At 33.8% G+C, this 16,570-nt stretch overlaps 1 non-coding gene across 1 annotated transcript; it reads left to right on the top strand.

The window, feature by feature from the left end:
• Window positions 1-266: 266 nt before the first annotated feature.
• On the top strand, window positions 267-373 carry LOC141676433 (small nucleolar RNA R71). The gene has a single exon (XR_012557023.1). It is a non-coding gene; the product is annotated as a small nucleolar RNA R71 (small nucleolar RNA).
• The last annotated feature ends 16,197 nt before the right edge of the window (window positions 374-16,570 follow it).

Raw genomic sequence — 16,570 nt, 5'->3', positions numbered from 1 at the left:
TAGACAAAGAATCCACCTTCATCGTCAAAGCCTTAAGCTGAGCAGCTATAGCCGTAGCTACATCCACCTCTATAATTTGTGCGAGCTTTCCTTGATTTAGTCTCTGAGAAGGGTTCTGGTATTCATTAGAAGCCATCAGTTCAATCAACTCATAAGCTTCATCGTAGCTCTTAGCCTATAAGGCTCCACTTGATGCTGCATCAAGCACGGGTCTAGACTGTGCTCCCAAGCCATTATCAAAGAAGTTAATAATCATCCAGCCAGGCATCCCATAATGAGGACACTTTCTAAGCATCTCCTTATAACAATCCCAAGCTTCACATAAAGACTCTCCTGATTGCTGCGCAAATTGAGTAAGAGCATTCCTGATTGCAACAGTCTTCGCCATAGAAAAGAACTTAGTAAGAAACGCGCAAGATCTTCCCATTTAGTGATAGAGCCTGGAGGTAGAGAATGCAACTAACACTTAGCTTTATCCCTCAGAGAGAATGGGAAAAGCCTTAGCTTTATAGCATATTCAGACACATTGTTGAATTTAAAAGTGTTACAGATCTCGATGAAATCTCTAATATGCATGTTGGGATCTTCCGCGGGAGAACCCCCAAACTGAACCGAGTTCTGTACCATTTGAATCGTGCTAACCTTGATTTCAAAAGTGTTAGCCGCGATGGTTGGTCTGACAATGCTAGACTGCATATCATTGATCTTCGGTTGAGAGTAATCCATCAAAGCCTTCGTATTCGCTTCTAGTTCACCCATTGCAACAAGAGCTTCTTCTTCAACTTTCTCAAGTAAGACCTCTTCTACAACTTCCTCCTCTGCTTTATCCAGTGTTCTCTTTCGAGATCGAGAACGCGTTAGCATACACGCTCCCTAGAGTACCTGGAAAAGCAACAAACAAACAAGTAAGTAAAATATCTGAGTCAGTGAACTTTAACGACCACTGATGTCAAGCACATAAACTAAAAGTAAACCACGAGTCCCCGGCAGCGGCGCCAAAAACTTGTTAGGACGAAAACACGCGCTAATATTACACGTAAGTATACACATTCGCATGTAATATAGAATTATTTCTAGTTTGTTCCCACAGAGACTCTTTTAGATTAACTTCAATTTATGTACTTATGCAACAATGGTATGGTTATTATTCAATTCAAAGATGATAACAAGTTGAGATTGCTTATAACTACGAGATTATACTAACTAATATTAACTAAGAGAATTAAGGTTGATTTACTTATATGACACAAACATGGGATTTAACTTCATTAAATACTTCATTCAATAACCTTATTATTTTTAACCTTAGCATGCAATGGTGATGACACTAATCAGATAACACGAAACTAGTAAACACCAACTTTCGTTGTACAAATACCCTACTACCAGACATCTACAAAAGAGATAGAAGCTGAATAGATACCAATTATATTGAGACCCTATATGTCTATAGAATTTGACAACATAACGGTTTAATGTGCAAGTTATCTATCATGATTACATAGGGCAAGTAAGATGGTTAAAATTACCTATGCATCATGCATATCAAATACATGAACCTATACTAGCATGGCAAGTACTAAATCCCTATATTCACTTTCGCTTCAATAGAGATTAACACGCTATCGTATAAGTTCGCGACACTCATAAGACGAATAAGCTCAACCAATACTAGGATATCATACAATCACCACACACTAAGGTATCGAAATAAATTAACTAAATAAATTCATAATTAAATCTGTTAGAACCCCATGATAACAATTAGCCCATAACTGAACTCATCATCACCGTGGGTTCCGATGAAAATATCGTACAATAAACTAAGTCTTTATAAACTGAATAAAAACCAAAGTACGTTAAACAAGAGTAATATGTTCAACAAACAAGAAAACTAGCATCCAAGATTACAAGTCAATTAAAGAATCACAATTATAAACAAGCTTTTTTCTCCTTTGTTGTATTTGTGCTCCTAGGTCTTCTCGCCATCTTCTCCTTAGTCTCTGTTGCGAAAAACGTCTTTAAGATGTCTTTATATAATAGCCCAATCAGCATGGAAGTCCAGAAAATCAATCTTCTACTCAAAACATGATTCTTCAGTTTCATCCTGGCGCGGGCGCACGCTCTCCCAGTGCGGGCGCGATGTAACTCTGACAAACTGGCAGGGGCATGTGCTACTACAGTGCGGGCGCGCTGACCTTTTGGAGAAAATTCTTCCTTCTATTTTCTTTGCTGCTTTTTGATGGCTATCAACGAGCATTCATCCAAGACACCTTCCTAACACCATTCCAAGCATAAAAATATTGTAAATCCCTTGCTGCTTCCGACTATGCCCTGAAATGCAAAAGACTACAAAAGCACATCAAATACACAAATAACTTTAGTACAAAATACAAATTCAAGCCTTTATAGGACGTTCTAAGTGGACATAAATGCCACTTAACAATTTTCAAGGTGCTCCTCTAGACAGAGCATATCATTTCCTTTTCTTTGAATCCTTTGTCTTATTTCCCAACCTCTTATCATTCTCCTCAATTTGGTTATGAAGATATCTAAAGAATTCAGCTTCATTTTCATTGTTGATATCCAACATCTCTTACATTTCCTTGAGTGTATCATTGCTTGATATTTGTAGCTGGTTTACAAGTCTGAAAAATCTCCTGAAAAAATTTTCATTTCTAAACTCCATCATCTAGTAGGGTCTCAAATGCACTCTATCATCAGTGTATGAAATTGTCAAAACTCTAGATAGTGTATTTGGATCTCTCTAGCTTTGTCTAATTTGGCTGATCTTGCTAAGTACTTCTGATTTGGCCACCTTAGTGAATCTAAAATCTTTCTTCATAACAGAAAACACCTTCACTAAGATATTGTATCCTTCATTGAGAATTATGTAGATAGTGTAATATATGAGATATAACGTGTAATAATTTTTGTCAATAAATAAAAATATGTGATTATTATATGCTGGTGAATTATCTGGTAATTGGTATCTGTGTTTGGTGTTTATATGTGATAAAATTTGTGAATTTTAATTTTTATATGTCTAAATTAAAATATAGATTATTTTGACATTTTTCTTGTAATTTATATGTTGGTATATGATTTTATAAAGGATTTATAGATTTAATAAACTTTTTTACAAATTAATTATAAATTATTTTAAATAATCGGGAATCTTCTAACTTCAACCATTTTTACGTTTTTACTACCCGGAAGTCTCGGGAAAACTCCTTTCTAACCGAATTTGATTATTTCAAGCATTTTCCGAGCTTTGACTTTTTCGATTTGGAGTACGGTTTTACCTGTACGATTCCCAGTATAAATTTTACCATACTATTTTCCTTTCGGTAAACCGATATAACCCGTGCTTTTGAGAAACGGGATATTTTGATTAAACTATTATATTATCTTCTCGTAATTCATGGAACCAAAGCGCTCAGACCAAGACTGTATTTGCAAAAATCCTGGTTTTGATAATTATCCTAAAACCGGTACCGAAGTGGATTAGCTTTATTAATACTTAGCTATTAAGTATTCTATTTTCATATCCGACATGATCCAACGGGGTACCAATATTCCATAAATATAAATAGACAATAGAGTGTCTTATTTTATACAGATAAACTTAAAAAAAAAAATTAGATAAATATCCAGAGAAAATAGTATGATTCATCGTGTTCTTCATAATCAAATGAGGATTCGAAGGCGTTATCGAACTCCGATTTTGGCGTGCAAGTAGTATAATCGAAGCTCGTGACAAGTATAATCAAGTTATGAAATATATTCAACTGCAGATTCAAGTTGTATTTTCTATATTTTCATTTAATTTCAAATTTAATTATGATTAAATTATGACTTTTTGAATTAGATATTGTTTGTATGATTTGATGCCTGCATGTTATAGATCATGAGATTTTGGTCAATTTGGTATGTTATATTATTGAATTTGAGTTCCATATCATACATAAATCATCGTTTGATTCTCAAATTTAAAAATTAGGGATTATAGAACTTTGAATGTTTTTGATTGAGATTTAGGCATTTTTCATTCGAGGGTTATTAGTTTAATTGGATGATATTAGTTTACAAAGCATTTAAAAAGGGATTGATTGCTGGTTGTTTAAAGAACAAAGTGTTCCGGCATCGACCTCACCGGATTTTTGAACCTATCGCCGGATTTTAGGGCGAATTAGCCAAATTTTGAGTTCCAGGAATCGTTTGTAATGTTTATGGCTTGATTCGTGATCCTGGAAAAATTTAGAATGGAAACCACACTTAAATCAACCCAAACAATCCTATTTTTGTCGATATCGGGCTTCACCGGAGAATTTTTCGGTGACTGTATTCTGGAAAAGTCCGACCAGCTCTTGGCTGTTCTTGTCCGACCCGGTTGACCCGGATTTTGACCCGATAGGAATCCGTGTTTGATCTTCTTTTTGCTAAGTTTAATTCTCAAAAAACTGTTTCTGGATTTTCTTTTTAAAATAAATTCAGAAATTCATTATTTAATTTCTAAAATTTATTTTTAATTCCAAAAATCATTATTTTAATTATGAAATTCATTTTTAATTTAAAAATAAATCTGAATTATTAAATTGGTTAATTAATTTAAATATTAATTGATTTAATTATTTATTATTTAATTTTAATTGATTATTTAATTATTTTTTTGATTTAAAAATCCTAAAAAATAGTTTCGAGCTTTAGAATATATTTTTAAATTATGTTCAAGGTTCGATAATCATTATTAAATGATTTTAAGGTTAGATTCAGGTATTTGAAGCTTATGATTATTTATAATATAATTCTAGTACCTGTTTTAATTCCGAAAAATGTTCAAAAATTCGTATTAAATACTAGAAAAATCATTTTAACCCTGAACCTTCTTTGAAAAATTATTTTTTATCAAATACCTTGCGTGCAATGTGCTATCTGATTGATGTGTTATATGCCTGTGTGTTCATGATTTGACGATTTAAGTCATAACTTTCAATCTGTACGTCGGATTTGGGTAAAATGAAGGGCAGATAGAAGCTAGTAACGTCTATGTAACGATTAGAATAAGTTGAGAATGAGTATCAATAGATACTAATAATGTTTATTAGAGGAAGCGATGCGTAGAAAAGGAAAGCAAGTTATCTATAAATAGAATCGATAGATGAGTACAAGTGAAGTGGAAATCCTTCGAGATAAGGCAAGTGTTCTGAACCTTTCTTGATATATATTTCTGATCAATTTTTGTTTTCATGTTTCAAGTGATTTAAATATGCCTTAGACATACCATATGTTAGAATCTGATAGATGAGTTGCCTAGCCCTAAACCCTAACCAAATTATTTGATACTTGAACTATAAGCCTTGTTCATTGTAAACCATTGATTGTCGAATTCCCAGTTACTAAACCACACAAATACGATACTACTCCACAAATACATTCACACCATATACCAAACACTGAAATAGAACTTCTTGAGTATACATAAACTCATGTATTCTAGAATACCTTGTAACATCAAAGAACTAAACCTTGTATAACCATTAAACCATTGTTCATCTATTACCTGGTTTTGTTACAGACTTGAAGCCATTCTTCATACATGCCTTGATATGCGTGATGGTACCCATAAATTACAGTATGCTTTTATACAAATGTCTTATCAATGTTGTTTATGATCTTGTTTATTAATTACCTTGTTTATCATATTGAAATTATTATAGAATTGGATTATTTTCTAAATGTGGACCAGTTTCCTGGGCAAACCAGATTCGTGGTCGTATTCGGCTAATGTGTGCTTTGGATCTAGTTTATAGAGCAGAGTCGTGTGCCTTGCTCGGGGTTAGTACGCGAGTGATCAGCAGCCTAACCTTGGTTTTTTAAACTAATTGTGAATATCTCATTCTTATAATTGCTTAACAAGAAACTTGATTCCTCTGAATCATTTCAATTGATCATTGTTTAACCTCAATTATTATTATTATGATTTGCTGAGCTAGTTAGCTCACTCTTGCGAATCTGTTTATGTTATTCTACAATTAAAAAGAAAATTGTTGGTGGCGAGGATCCCTATTCCAGTGTGCGAGCTAGGATTCTAGGTTGAGTCAGATCGAGCTAGAAGGAGCTTTATGTTGTAGATTTGAGTTATACAGTTTGTAACAATATTTTATCATCAGTTGTAAATTAAACTAGTTGGGATTTGGTACGATATAATGAAAGTTAAGGTTGTGGCTTATTTTCATATTTTAACCTGTTGTCATCTGTGGTTGTGTAAAGAAGGGTCAGTACATATAATATTCCATATACAGGTTTATATATTGTGTGTGTGTTGTGAACCCCAAACTTCTGACCCGGGTTTAGAGGGCGTCATAGGCTTGGTATCGGAGCTACAGGTTATAAGTCACTGAAACAAGCCTAGATTATCGGGATTGGGTAGAGGGTTATGATTAGGAATAAGAAATAAAAAGATAGGACGCTGAGAGGTTGAATGAGACTGTATAGCAGGTTTTGGTATGGTTCGTGTTATGACTCGAGATTCTTATCTTGCGATGTGATTTTCATATAGCAGTAATGACAGATCCTATTATCCATGTACCATCTGATCATTCAGAGTCTTCTGTTCGAGGACCGTCATCTCCACCCATATTTGATCCACACCTTGTTCTTCCACCAGTATTAGCTATATTACCTCATGTTGTGACAGTTGCACCTCTTCAAGCTATTCTATCATCCCCTGATGTGAGACCACCTATTCGAGAACCCTCACTTGCTGATTCTGGTTCTACTAGATATTCAGATACGAGTACATTTTTTTCAGTTTATGCCATACCTTGTTCTATACCATCAGTTTGAGACCTGTCTTATAGAGCAATAGAACCTATGAGGACGGATTCGAGAGCTATAGTATATTGTGAGTACCCGAGATATTGAGAGAAGTAGGAAAAAGCTTAGAAAAAGGATTAATGTGATCCAGAGGATAGCTGCTGCCCGGTTATATGAAGCCAATAGTGAGTATGTTACCCCCAATTATCTGGTAGAGTGGGCTAGATGGGTTTTGAAGGACTTTTAGATTAGAGATTCAAAGTTTTCTTGCAGATAGATGGTGGTATGATATTAACAGACTTTTGTCTTGTTATATATAATAGACTTGTTGATTATTAGGTAGACCTGTTATTCCTTATGGTAGAAAAAATAATGATGGGAGTATTACCAGTAGTGCTAGATGCCAGCTTTGAAATAAAGTGATGAATAAAATAGTATGCAACGGTAACTGAAGTTTTCGTCGACTAATGAAGGCAAAATGGACCCAATAAGGAGTAGAAGATATATTAAAGTGGATGGACTCTTATGTGATTATTTCTTTAATTTGGTACTTTGTTATGGTTAACGAGGACAATAAACAACTCATATAGTAATGATAACCAGATATGCAATTTTCAAAATTTTAAACAAGTTTTCGAAAGAGATTTCTTAACAAAATTTCTAATGGTTCTTTAAATAAAATAAGTTTTAAAACTTGGTTGTCAAATTACTACTTGAGTTTCTTGTTATAAGATTCAGATTACCTAGAAAAATAATTGTCCAAGAATTAGTATGGTTAATTCAGAGGGCTAAGTGGACCCGCTATTACGGAGAAGTTTCAATTGTTCCCGACAGAAGAATGCAAATCATGTTTGATAATGTTAACAACAGAATCAACGTGCTGAGAAATTTTTCATCCAATCAGAATTTTTTGATTTAAAAGAAGCCTGAGTATGATTATAGAGGATTGAGGAATTTCCATACTTTCCTAAAGGAAGAATATTATTATTAGCAAGGGAGTCAATATGTGGGATGATCAGTGGATATTCTAAGTGGCGTATAAGAAATTTGAAGTTATGATTGTAAATTCCGTAAAATGAAATTATGGTCAAATTATTAAAATATTGAGCGTAGATGTAAGACGCTAAAGATACAAGACTTAACAAGTAGGAAATTTATTTTAGTAATCAAGTTATAAAGGCATTTCAGGGGACTGTCTGAAATTATTATATGACTTGGATTGGGATCTATTGATCGAACGAGCTCTGAAGGTATGCATAAGTGAAATGTGGGTGACGACCAATGATATTATTCTTTTCTACAATACTACAGTGTATATTCTTTTTTATTATTGAATAAGTATGAACTTCTTTTATTATAAGTTCTATGAGGTGATAAGAAAAAGAAGATTGTTGTATTCCTTTCATAATCATTTTTCCCTCAAGTTTGTTTTCTGACTGAGACAAGCACTGTTATGGTGAGACACTTTGTCGGAATGATGAAGAGTCTGGTGGGACGCCACCAAATCATGTGCTGTATGCCATATGATATGAAAGGCTGGGCATCTTAAGTACCAATATGGTTATCTCATTCATATTCAAATCATTACTCATTCTTTCTTTTTCAACTATAAATTTGTTGACTTATGGATCCTTCCGATTATTTTGTTGCATTTTTGTTCTTTACAAAGTTTGCTAAAGAAAAATCAACTTTTCACGAATCAAGCGGGCAAAGTTCCAGAAATTGGGTTTACATGTTTCAAATGTGAGAAACAAGGACATATAACAAAGGATTGTAAAGTACCAGCCCCAGTCAGTAATGCGTTGGGAATCATAGGATCTCGTTCGATAGTGAATGAGCCTCAAAGAGTGAGCGTTTATGATATGTCTGTGAAAGATGTTATTCAGAATATAAATGTGATGGCGGGTATGCTTCATGTGAATTCTTTATGTGCTAAAGTATTAGTGGATTCGGGAGCAACTCGATCATTATTTCTCAAGATTTTATTGATAAGTTGAATTTTTAAATAAGATCATGATTGTAGAACTAGCAAATCAAGAACGTGTATATGTTAACCAAGTGTTTATTAATTGTGTGATTGAGATTTCTGGAAATAAATTGTACCATCTAAGTCAGGAGAATTCCACGTTATTCTAGGAATGGAATGGCTATCTAAGCATGATGCTCAGATAGACTGTCATAACAAGAAGGTAATTTTGAAAATGCCGGATTATAAAGTGGGGAAGTTTAGAGGTCAAAGGCAAGTAAAGAAATTCTTAACGATGATTCAAACTAAAAAGTTACTGTGGAAAGGTTGCGAGCATTATATGGCGTATGTAATAGATAGAAGTAAGGAGCCGGCAAAACTTGAAGATATTCCAGTGGTCAATGAGTTTCCAGATGAGTTAACAGGACTTCCTCCAGATATAGAACATTGAGTTTGCGATCGACTTAGCACCTAGAACGGAACCTATATATAAGGCCCCGTATAAAATGGCGCCAATTGAAATAAGGAGTTAGCAAAGCAATTACAAGAGTTATTGGAAAAGGGAGTGATTAGACCCAGTGTGTCCCGTGGGGTGCACCAGTGCTATTTGTTAAGAAGAAGGATGGAAGCATGAGATTATGCATCGACTATCAGGAGCTCAACAAGCTTACTATCAATAACAAATATCCATTAACTCGAGTCGAAGATTTGTTTGACTAGTTAAAAGGAACAAAATGTTTTTCTCAGATTTATTTGAGATCCGGATATCACCAATTGAATATTAAACCTGAAGACATACCGAAGACAACTTTCAGAACTAGGTACGATCATTATGAGTTTTAGTGATGTCTTTTGGATTGACCAATGTTCTAGCAGCATTTATGGACTTGATGAACAGAATTTTCAAGGAATATTTGGAAATTTTTTTAATTATGTTTATAGACGACATTTTGATTTACTCAAAGTCAATGGAAGACCATGCGAAGCACTTAAGGATAGCTTTGGGAATTTTGAGAAGTGAGAAGTTGTATGCTAAGTTTTTAAAGTGTGATTTTTGGTTACAGGAAATTCAATTATTAGGACATATAGTCAGTAATGAAGGAATCAAGGTGGACCCGACAAAGATTGAAGCTATTATGAATTGGAAGAGACCAAAAACACCAACAGAAGTGAGAAGTTTCTTAGTATTGGCAGGATATTATTAAAGATTTGTTCAAAACTTCTCGAAGATTGCAACACCTCTGACAAAGCTTACCACGAAAAATGAGAAGTGCATAGGGAACACGAAGTATTATGGGAAGATTTCAGGAGTTGAAGAAGAGATTATCACGACACCTGTTTTATCACTTCCAGATGATCAATGAGAGTTTATAATTTATAGTGATGCTTCTCATAAGGGATTAGGTTGTGTTTTGATACAAGAAGATAAAGTAATTGCCTATTTGTCTAGACAACTGAAATCTCATGAGCAGAAGTACCTTACTCATAATTTGGAATTGGCAGTAGTATTATTCACCTTGAAAATTCGAAGACATTATTTATATGGAGAAAGGTGTGAGATTTATACGGATCACAGGAGTTTTAAATTTGTATTCACGCAGAAGGAACTTAATATGAGATAACGAAGATGGAAATGACTAATTTGAGACCTGAATAGCATATCACCCATGAAAAGCAAATGTAGCGGCAGACGCGTTAAGCAGAGATGGAGAAATTGAATGAGTTAACTATACTAGAAGAGTTGCATAAGGAATTTCAGAAGTTGGAATTGGAAGTCAGAATTTGTAAGCAAAATAAATCAAAGACGTATAGTATGAACTTTCAGCCAAAGTTGTTAGAGAAGATAAAGGATGAGGATGTTAACAGTTTAGTAGGGGAAGTGTTATGCACTTAGAAGGATGATCAAGGTATTCTCAGATTTTCTTCCAGAATTTTGGATTCCACATGTGTCAGAGTTAAAGAATGAGATTTTACAGGAAGCTCACAATTCTAAGTATTCAATCCATCCAGTAAGTACCAAGATGTACAGAGATTTAAATGAGGATTATAGGTGGCCAGATATGAAAAGAGAGATTGCGGAATGAGTTAGCAAATGTTGTACATGTCAAAAAGTCAAAGCGGTGCATCAAAGGACAAATGTATTATTATAACCGTTAGAGAGTTCGGAATGGAAATGGGAGCATATTGCAATGGATTTTATAGTCGGACTACCAAGGATGAAAGCGAACCACGAAGCTATTTGGGTTATAGTAGATAGACTAACTAAGTCAGCTCATTTTCTGCCTATTAATGAAAGATTTTCATTGAACAAGTTGGTTCACATATATTTGAAGGAAATAGTAATTCGTCATGGAAACCCTGTGTCTATTGTATCTAATTGAGGTCAATGATTCAATTCAAAAATTTTGGAGAAGTTCTCAATAATGTTTGGGAGTCAAGTTGAATTTGAGTACAACTTATCATCCACAGACTTACGGCCAAAACAAAACAATGATTCAGACTATCGAAGAAATGTTACATGTTTGTGCTACTGATTTTAAAGGAAATTGGGATGATGTTGGAGAACGTAAAATACCTGGACCAGAGTTGGTGCAGCAGACGAAGGAAATGGTTAAGATTATTTAGGAAAGGTTAATTGCAGCGCAAGATCATCAAAGGAAATATGTAAACCAAGCCAGAAAAGACCTGAAGTTTACAGAGGGAGATCTAGTATTATTAAGAGTATCGTCGTGGAAGGGACTATCCATATTCGAAAAAAAAGGAAAGCTGAGTCCTAAACCGCATATGGAGCATATTCATAATGTTTTTCATGTGTCAATGCTTTAAAAGTATAATCCAGATTCTAGGCATGCGATAAAGTATGAGCTAATAAAACTCCAGGAAAATTTGTCCTATGTTGAGAATCCAATAGATATGCTAGAAAAGAGAGAGAAAGTGTTGAGAAGTAAAGTTGTAAATCTAGTAAGAATATTATGACAAACCCAAGGGTTGAAGAGTCAACCTGGGAGTCAGAAGGTGATATGCGTGAAGCAGTACCCTCATTTATTGCTTAGGAGATTCTGAGGACACAATCCTTTTAAGGGGGGAAGGATGTAATATCCAGGATGTAAAGTGTAATTATTTTTGTCAATAAATAAATATTATGTGATTATTATATGAATTTTTGGTGAATTATATGTTAATTGGTATCTGTGTTTGGTGTTTATATGTGATTAAATTTGTGAATTTTAATTTTTATATGTCTAAATAAAAATATAGATTATTTATTGTTATATAATTTTATAAAGGATTTATAGATTTAATAAATTATTTTTCAGAATAATTATAAATGATTTTGAATAATCGGGAATCGTCCAACTTCAACCGTTTTTGCGTTTTTACTACCCGGAAGTCTCGAGAAAACTCCTTTCTAACCGAATTTGATTATTTCGAGCATTTTTCGTGTTTTCACTTTTTCGATTCGGAGTACTGTTTACCAGTACGGTTCCCGGTATAAATTTTACGATACTATTTCGTTTCGGTAAACCCATAAAACCCGCACTTTCAAGAATCGGAATATTTTGATTAAACTATTATATTATATTCTCATAATTTGTGTAACCAAAGTGCTGAGATCAAGACTGTATTTGCAAAAAGCCTGGTTTTGATAATTATCCTAAAACCGGTACCGAAGTGAATCCGTTTTAGTAATACTTAGCTATTAACTATTCTATTTTCATATCCGACATGATCCAGCGGTGTACCAATATTCCGTAAATCTAAATAGCCAGTACATTATCTTAATTTTTACAGATAAACATAAACAAACAATAAAATTAGATAATTATCCGGAGAAAACAATATTATTCATCGTGTTCTTCATAATCAAACGAGGATTCGAAGGCGTTATCGAACTCTGATTTTGGCGTGCAATTGGTCGAATCAAGCTCGTGACAAGTAGATTCAAGTGGTATTTTTCTATATTTTCATTTAATTTCGAATTTAATTATGATTAAATTATGACTTTTTGAATTAGATGTTGTTTGTATGATTTGATGCTTGCATGTTATAGATCATGAGATTCTGGTCAATTTTGTATATTATATTACTGAATTTGAGTTCCATATCATAGAGAAATCATCATTTGATTCTCGAAATTAAGAATTAGGGTTTATAGAATTTTGAATGTTCTTGATTGAGATTTAGGCGTTTTTGATTCGAGGGTTATTAGTTTAATTTGATGATACCAGTTTATAGAGCATTTAAAAGGGATTGATTGATGGTAGTTTGAAAAACAGAGTGTTCCTGGATCGACGTCACCGGATTTTTGAACCTATCGCCGGATTTTAGGCCGAATTGGCCGGATTTTGAGTTCCAGGAATCATTTGTATTGTTTGTGGCTTGATTCGTGATCCTGGAACAATTTAGAATGGAAACCACACTTAAATCAAGCCAAACCATCCCATTTTTGTCGATATCGGGTTTTTCCGGAGAATTTTCCGGTCACTGGATTATGGAAAAGTCCGGCCATTTCTTTGTTGTCCTTGTCCGACCCGTTTGACCCGTATTTTGACCCGACAGAAATACGTGTTTGATCTTCGTTTTGCTAAGTTCAATTCTAAACAAACTGTTCTGGATTTTATTTTTTAAAATAAATTCAGAAATTTATTATTTAATTTCTAAATTTCATTTTTAATTCCAAAAATCATTATTTTAATTCGGAAATTCATTTTTAATTCAAAAATATATCTGAATTATTTAGTTAATTAATTTTAGTTCATAATTAATTATTTAATTGGTCAATTAAATTAAATATTAATTTATTAATTGATTTAATTAGTTATTAGTTAATTTTAATTAATTATTTAATTAAATTAAATTATTTCTATTAATTTAAAAATCTTGAAAAATAGTTTCGAGCTTTGAAATATTTTTCTAAATTATGTTCAAGGCTTTATACTCATTATTAAATGATTTTAAATTTAGATTCGGGTATTTGAACCTTGTGATTTATTTATAAAATGAATCTGGTACCCGTTTTGATTCCGAAAAATGTTTAAAAATTCGTATTAAATGCCAGAAAAATCATTTTCACCCCGAACCTTCGTTGAAAAAAATTATTTTTATCAAATACCTTGTGTGTTATGTGCTATCTGATTGATGTTTTATATGCCTATGTGTTCATGATTTGACGGTTTTAGTCATAACTTTCAATCCGTACGTCGGATTTGGGTAAAACGAAGGGAAGATAAAAGCTAGTAACGTCTATGTGCCGATTATAATAAGTTGAGAATGAGTATTAATAGATACTCGTAATTTTTATCAAAGGAAGCGAGGCGTAGAAAAGAAAAGCAAGTGATTAATAAATAGAATCGATAGACGAGTGCAAGTGAAGTGGAAATCCATCAAGATAAGGCAAGTGTTCTAAATTTTTCTTGAGATATATTACAAGTACCCTGATCAGTTCTTTTTTATATTTCAAGTGCTTTGAATATGCCTGAGATATACCATATATTAGTATCTAATAGATGAGTTGCTTAGCCCTAAACCCTAACCAAATCATATTTACTTGAACTGTAAGCCTTGTTCATTTTAAACTATTGATTGTTGAATTCCCAGTTACTAAACCACACAAATACGATACTGCTCCACAAATAAATTCACACCATATACCAAATACTGAAATAGAACTGCTTGAGTATACAGAAACTCATGTATTCTACAATACCTTGTCACACCAAAGAACTAAACCTTGTATAACCATTAAACCATTTTTCATCTATTACCTGGTTCTTTTACAGACTTGAAGCCATTATCCATACACTCCTTGATATGCGTAATGGTGCCCATGAATTACAGTATGCTTTTTTACAAATGTCTTATCAATGTTGTTTATGATCTTGTTTATTGAATTACCTTGTTTATCTAATTGAAATTGTTATAGAATTAGATTGTTTTCTAAATATGGACCAGATTCGTGGTCAGAACAGATTCATGGTCGTAATATGCCAATTTGTGCCTTGGATCCAGTTTATAGAGCAGAGCTGTGTGCCTTGCTCGGGCTTAGTGTGTGACTGATCAGCAGCCTAACCTTGGTTTTTTACACCAAATGTGAATATCCAATTCTAATTATTACTTACCAAGAAACTTGATTCCTCTGAATCATTTCAACTGATCATTATTTAACCTCAGTTATTCTTATTATGACTTGCTGAGCTAGTTAGCTCACTCATGTGAATCTGTTTATGTTATTCTATAGTTAAAAAGAAAATTGTAGGTAGCGAGGATCCCTAGTCCAGTGTGCGAGCTAGGATTCCAAGTTGAGTTGGTTCGAGCTAGCAGGAGCTTAATTTTGTAGATTTGAGTTATACGGTTTGTAAGAATGTTTTATTATCAGTTGTGAATTAAACTAGTTAGGATTTGGTACGATGTAATGAAAGTTAAGGTTGTGGCTTATTTTCATACTTTGACCCAGTTGTGATCCGTGGTTGTGTAAAGAAGGGTTAGTGCAAATAATATTCCATATACAGGTTTATATATTGTGTGTGTGTGTGTTGTGAACCCTAAACTTCTGAACCGGTTTTGGAGGGCGTCACAGAGAGGCCATGTAATCTCCTTTCCACCCTTATATTTGAACACCAATCTTTCTGAAAGCTTGTATGAAGCATCAATCCCCCTTATTTCCTCTAGCTCATCCAGATAAAGATTTATGTCAGAGGATTCTTTGATGTCACATATGAAGAGTTGATCCTTCTTATTGACTGTGGGCTTTGGCTTGGAGATGGCTTTGAATTGAGGTGGGTTAGTCTTGATTTCTTTATTTATCCTTCTTGAAGTCTTTCTTTTGACAGTTAGTGGTAGGGTTATATCAGGTGGAGGTAAACTGTCCCAGTCTATGGGTTCATCATTAGGTATAATTGGTTTATCATAGAAATTTACACTTGGATGAACCTTAAATTCCACTGGTTGCATAGTGGGCACAGTTGGTTGACTTGAGGTTATAGATTGTGTTGGCTTAGCTTCCATTTCTTCATCTTCAATAATCTTTCTCTTGGCTCTGACCTTCCAATACCCTTTTCCTGACTTCTTTGCTACTTGCTTTTCTTCATATAAGGATTTCTCAGTTCCAATTGAATTTACAGGCATTTCTAATTTTCTTTTCACTCCTTCAGTGACCTGCTTTATCCTTCTTTTCTGAGCTCCTAGTCTTCTATTTTCTTCATCTTTAGCTTCTCCAAACTGAGGGTGCCCAGTCATGATACATAACATCTTTCCATATTTGTAAATTCTTGCTATTCTTGGCCTTAAGATAACATCCTTAGTTGTTTTGAAACTGGAAATTGATGCACCCATCATCTTTTCTTCATCAAGTCTAGGGGGAGAGTAATCAACCAACATTGGGTGTTTTGTTGACATTGTGACACTTGCTTGTTTAGGCTTTAGCTCCACAAAGTTCTTGAATTCATTCTTCATTAAAGATTTACCCTTCTCCCATTTTCTAGCTTCATGTCTTCCAAATAATTAATTCAAATGGGTGATCTCTAGTCCATTTTCTTTGTTGTGGTAGATTAGCTCTAGATGAAGAGGCCTCATAGTTGTCTTGATGTGTGACTGAGTTTTGATTTGAAGAAACTCCCCCTGAGTTTGTGGATCTTTGATTTGAGGTTGGGGTTCTTTCAGTCTATGATCTAGAATGACTTTCAATTCCTATTTAGGGTTCAACAAATGCTGGATTTTGCCTTTCAATGGATTATACAGTTTGTCTATCAACGGATGATGCACCATGTCTTTCAACGGATATTGTAC

Source organism: Apium graveolens, chromosome 7, assembly GCF_009905375.1.
Source record: "Apium graveolens cultivar Ventura chromosome 7, ASM990537v1, whole genome shotgun sequence".
Lineage (NCBI taxonomy): Eukaryota > Viridiplantae > Streptophyta > Magnoliopsida > Apiales > Apiaceae > Apium > Apium graveolens.
Note: the sequence above shows the minus strand (reverse complement) of the source record. Positions and strands in the feature narration are given on the sequence as shown.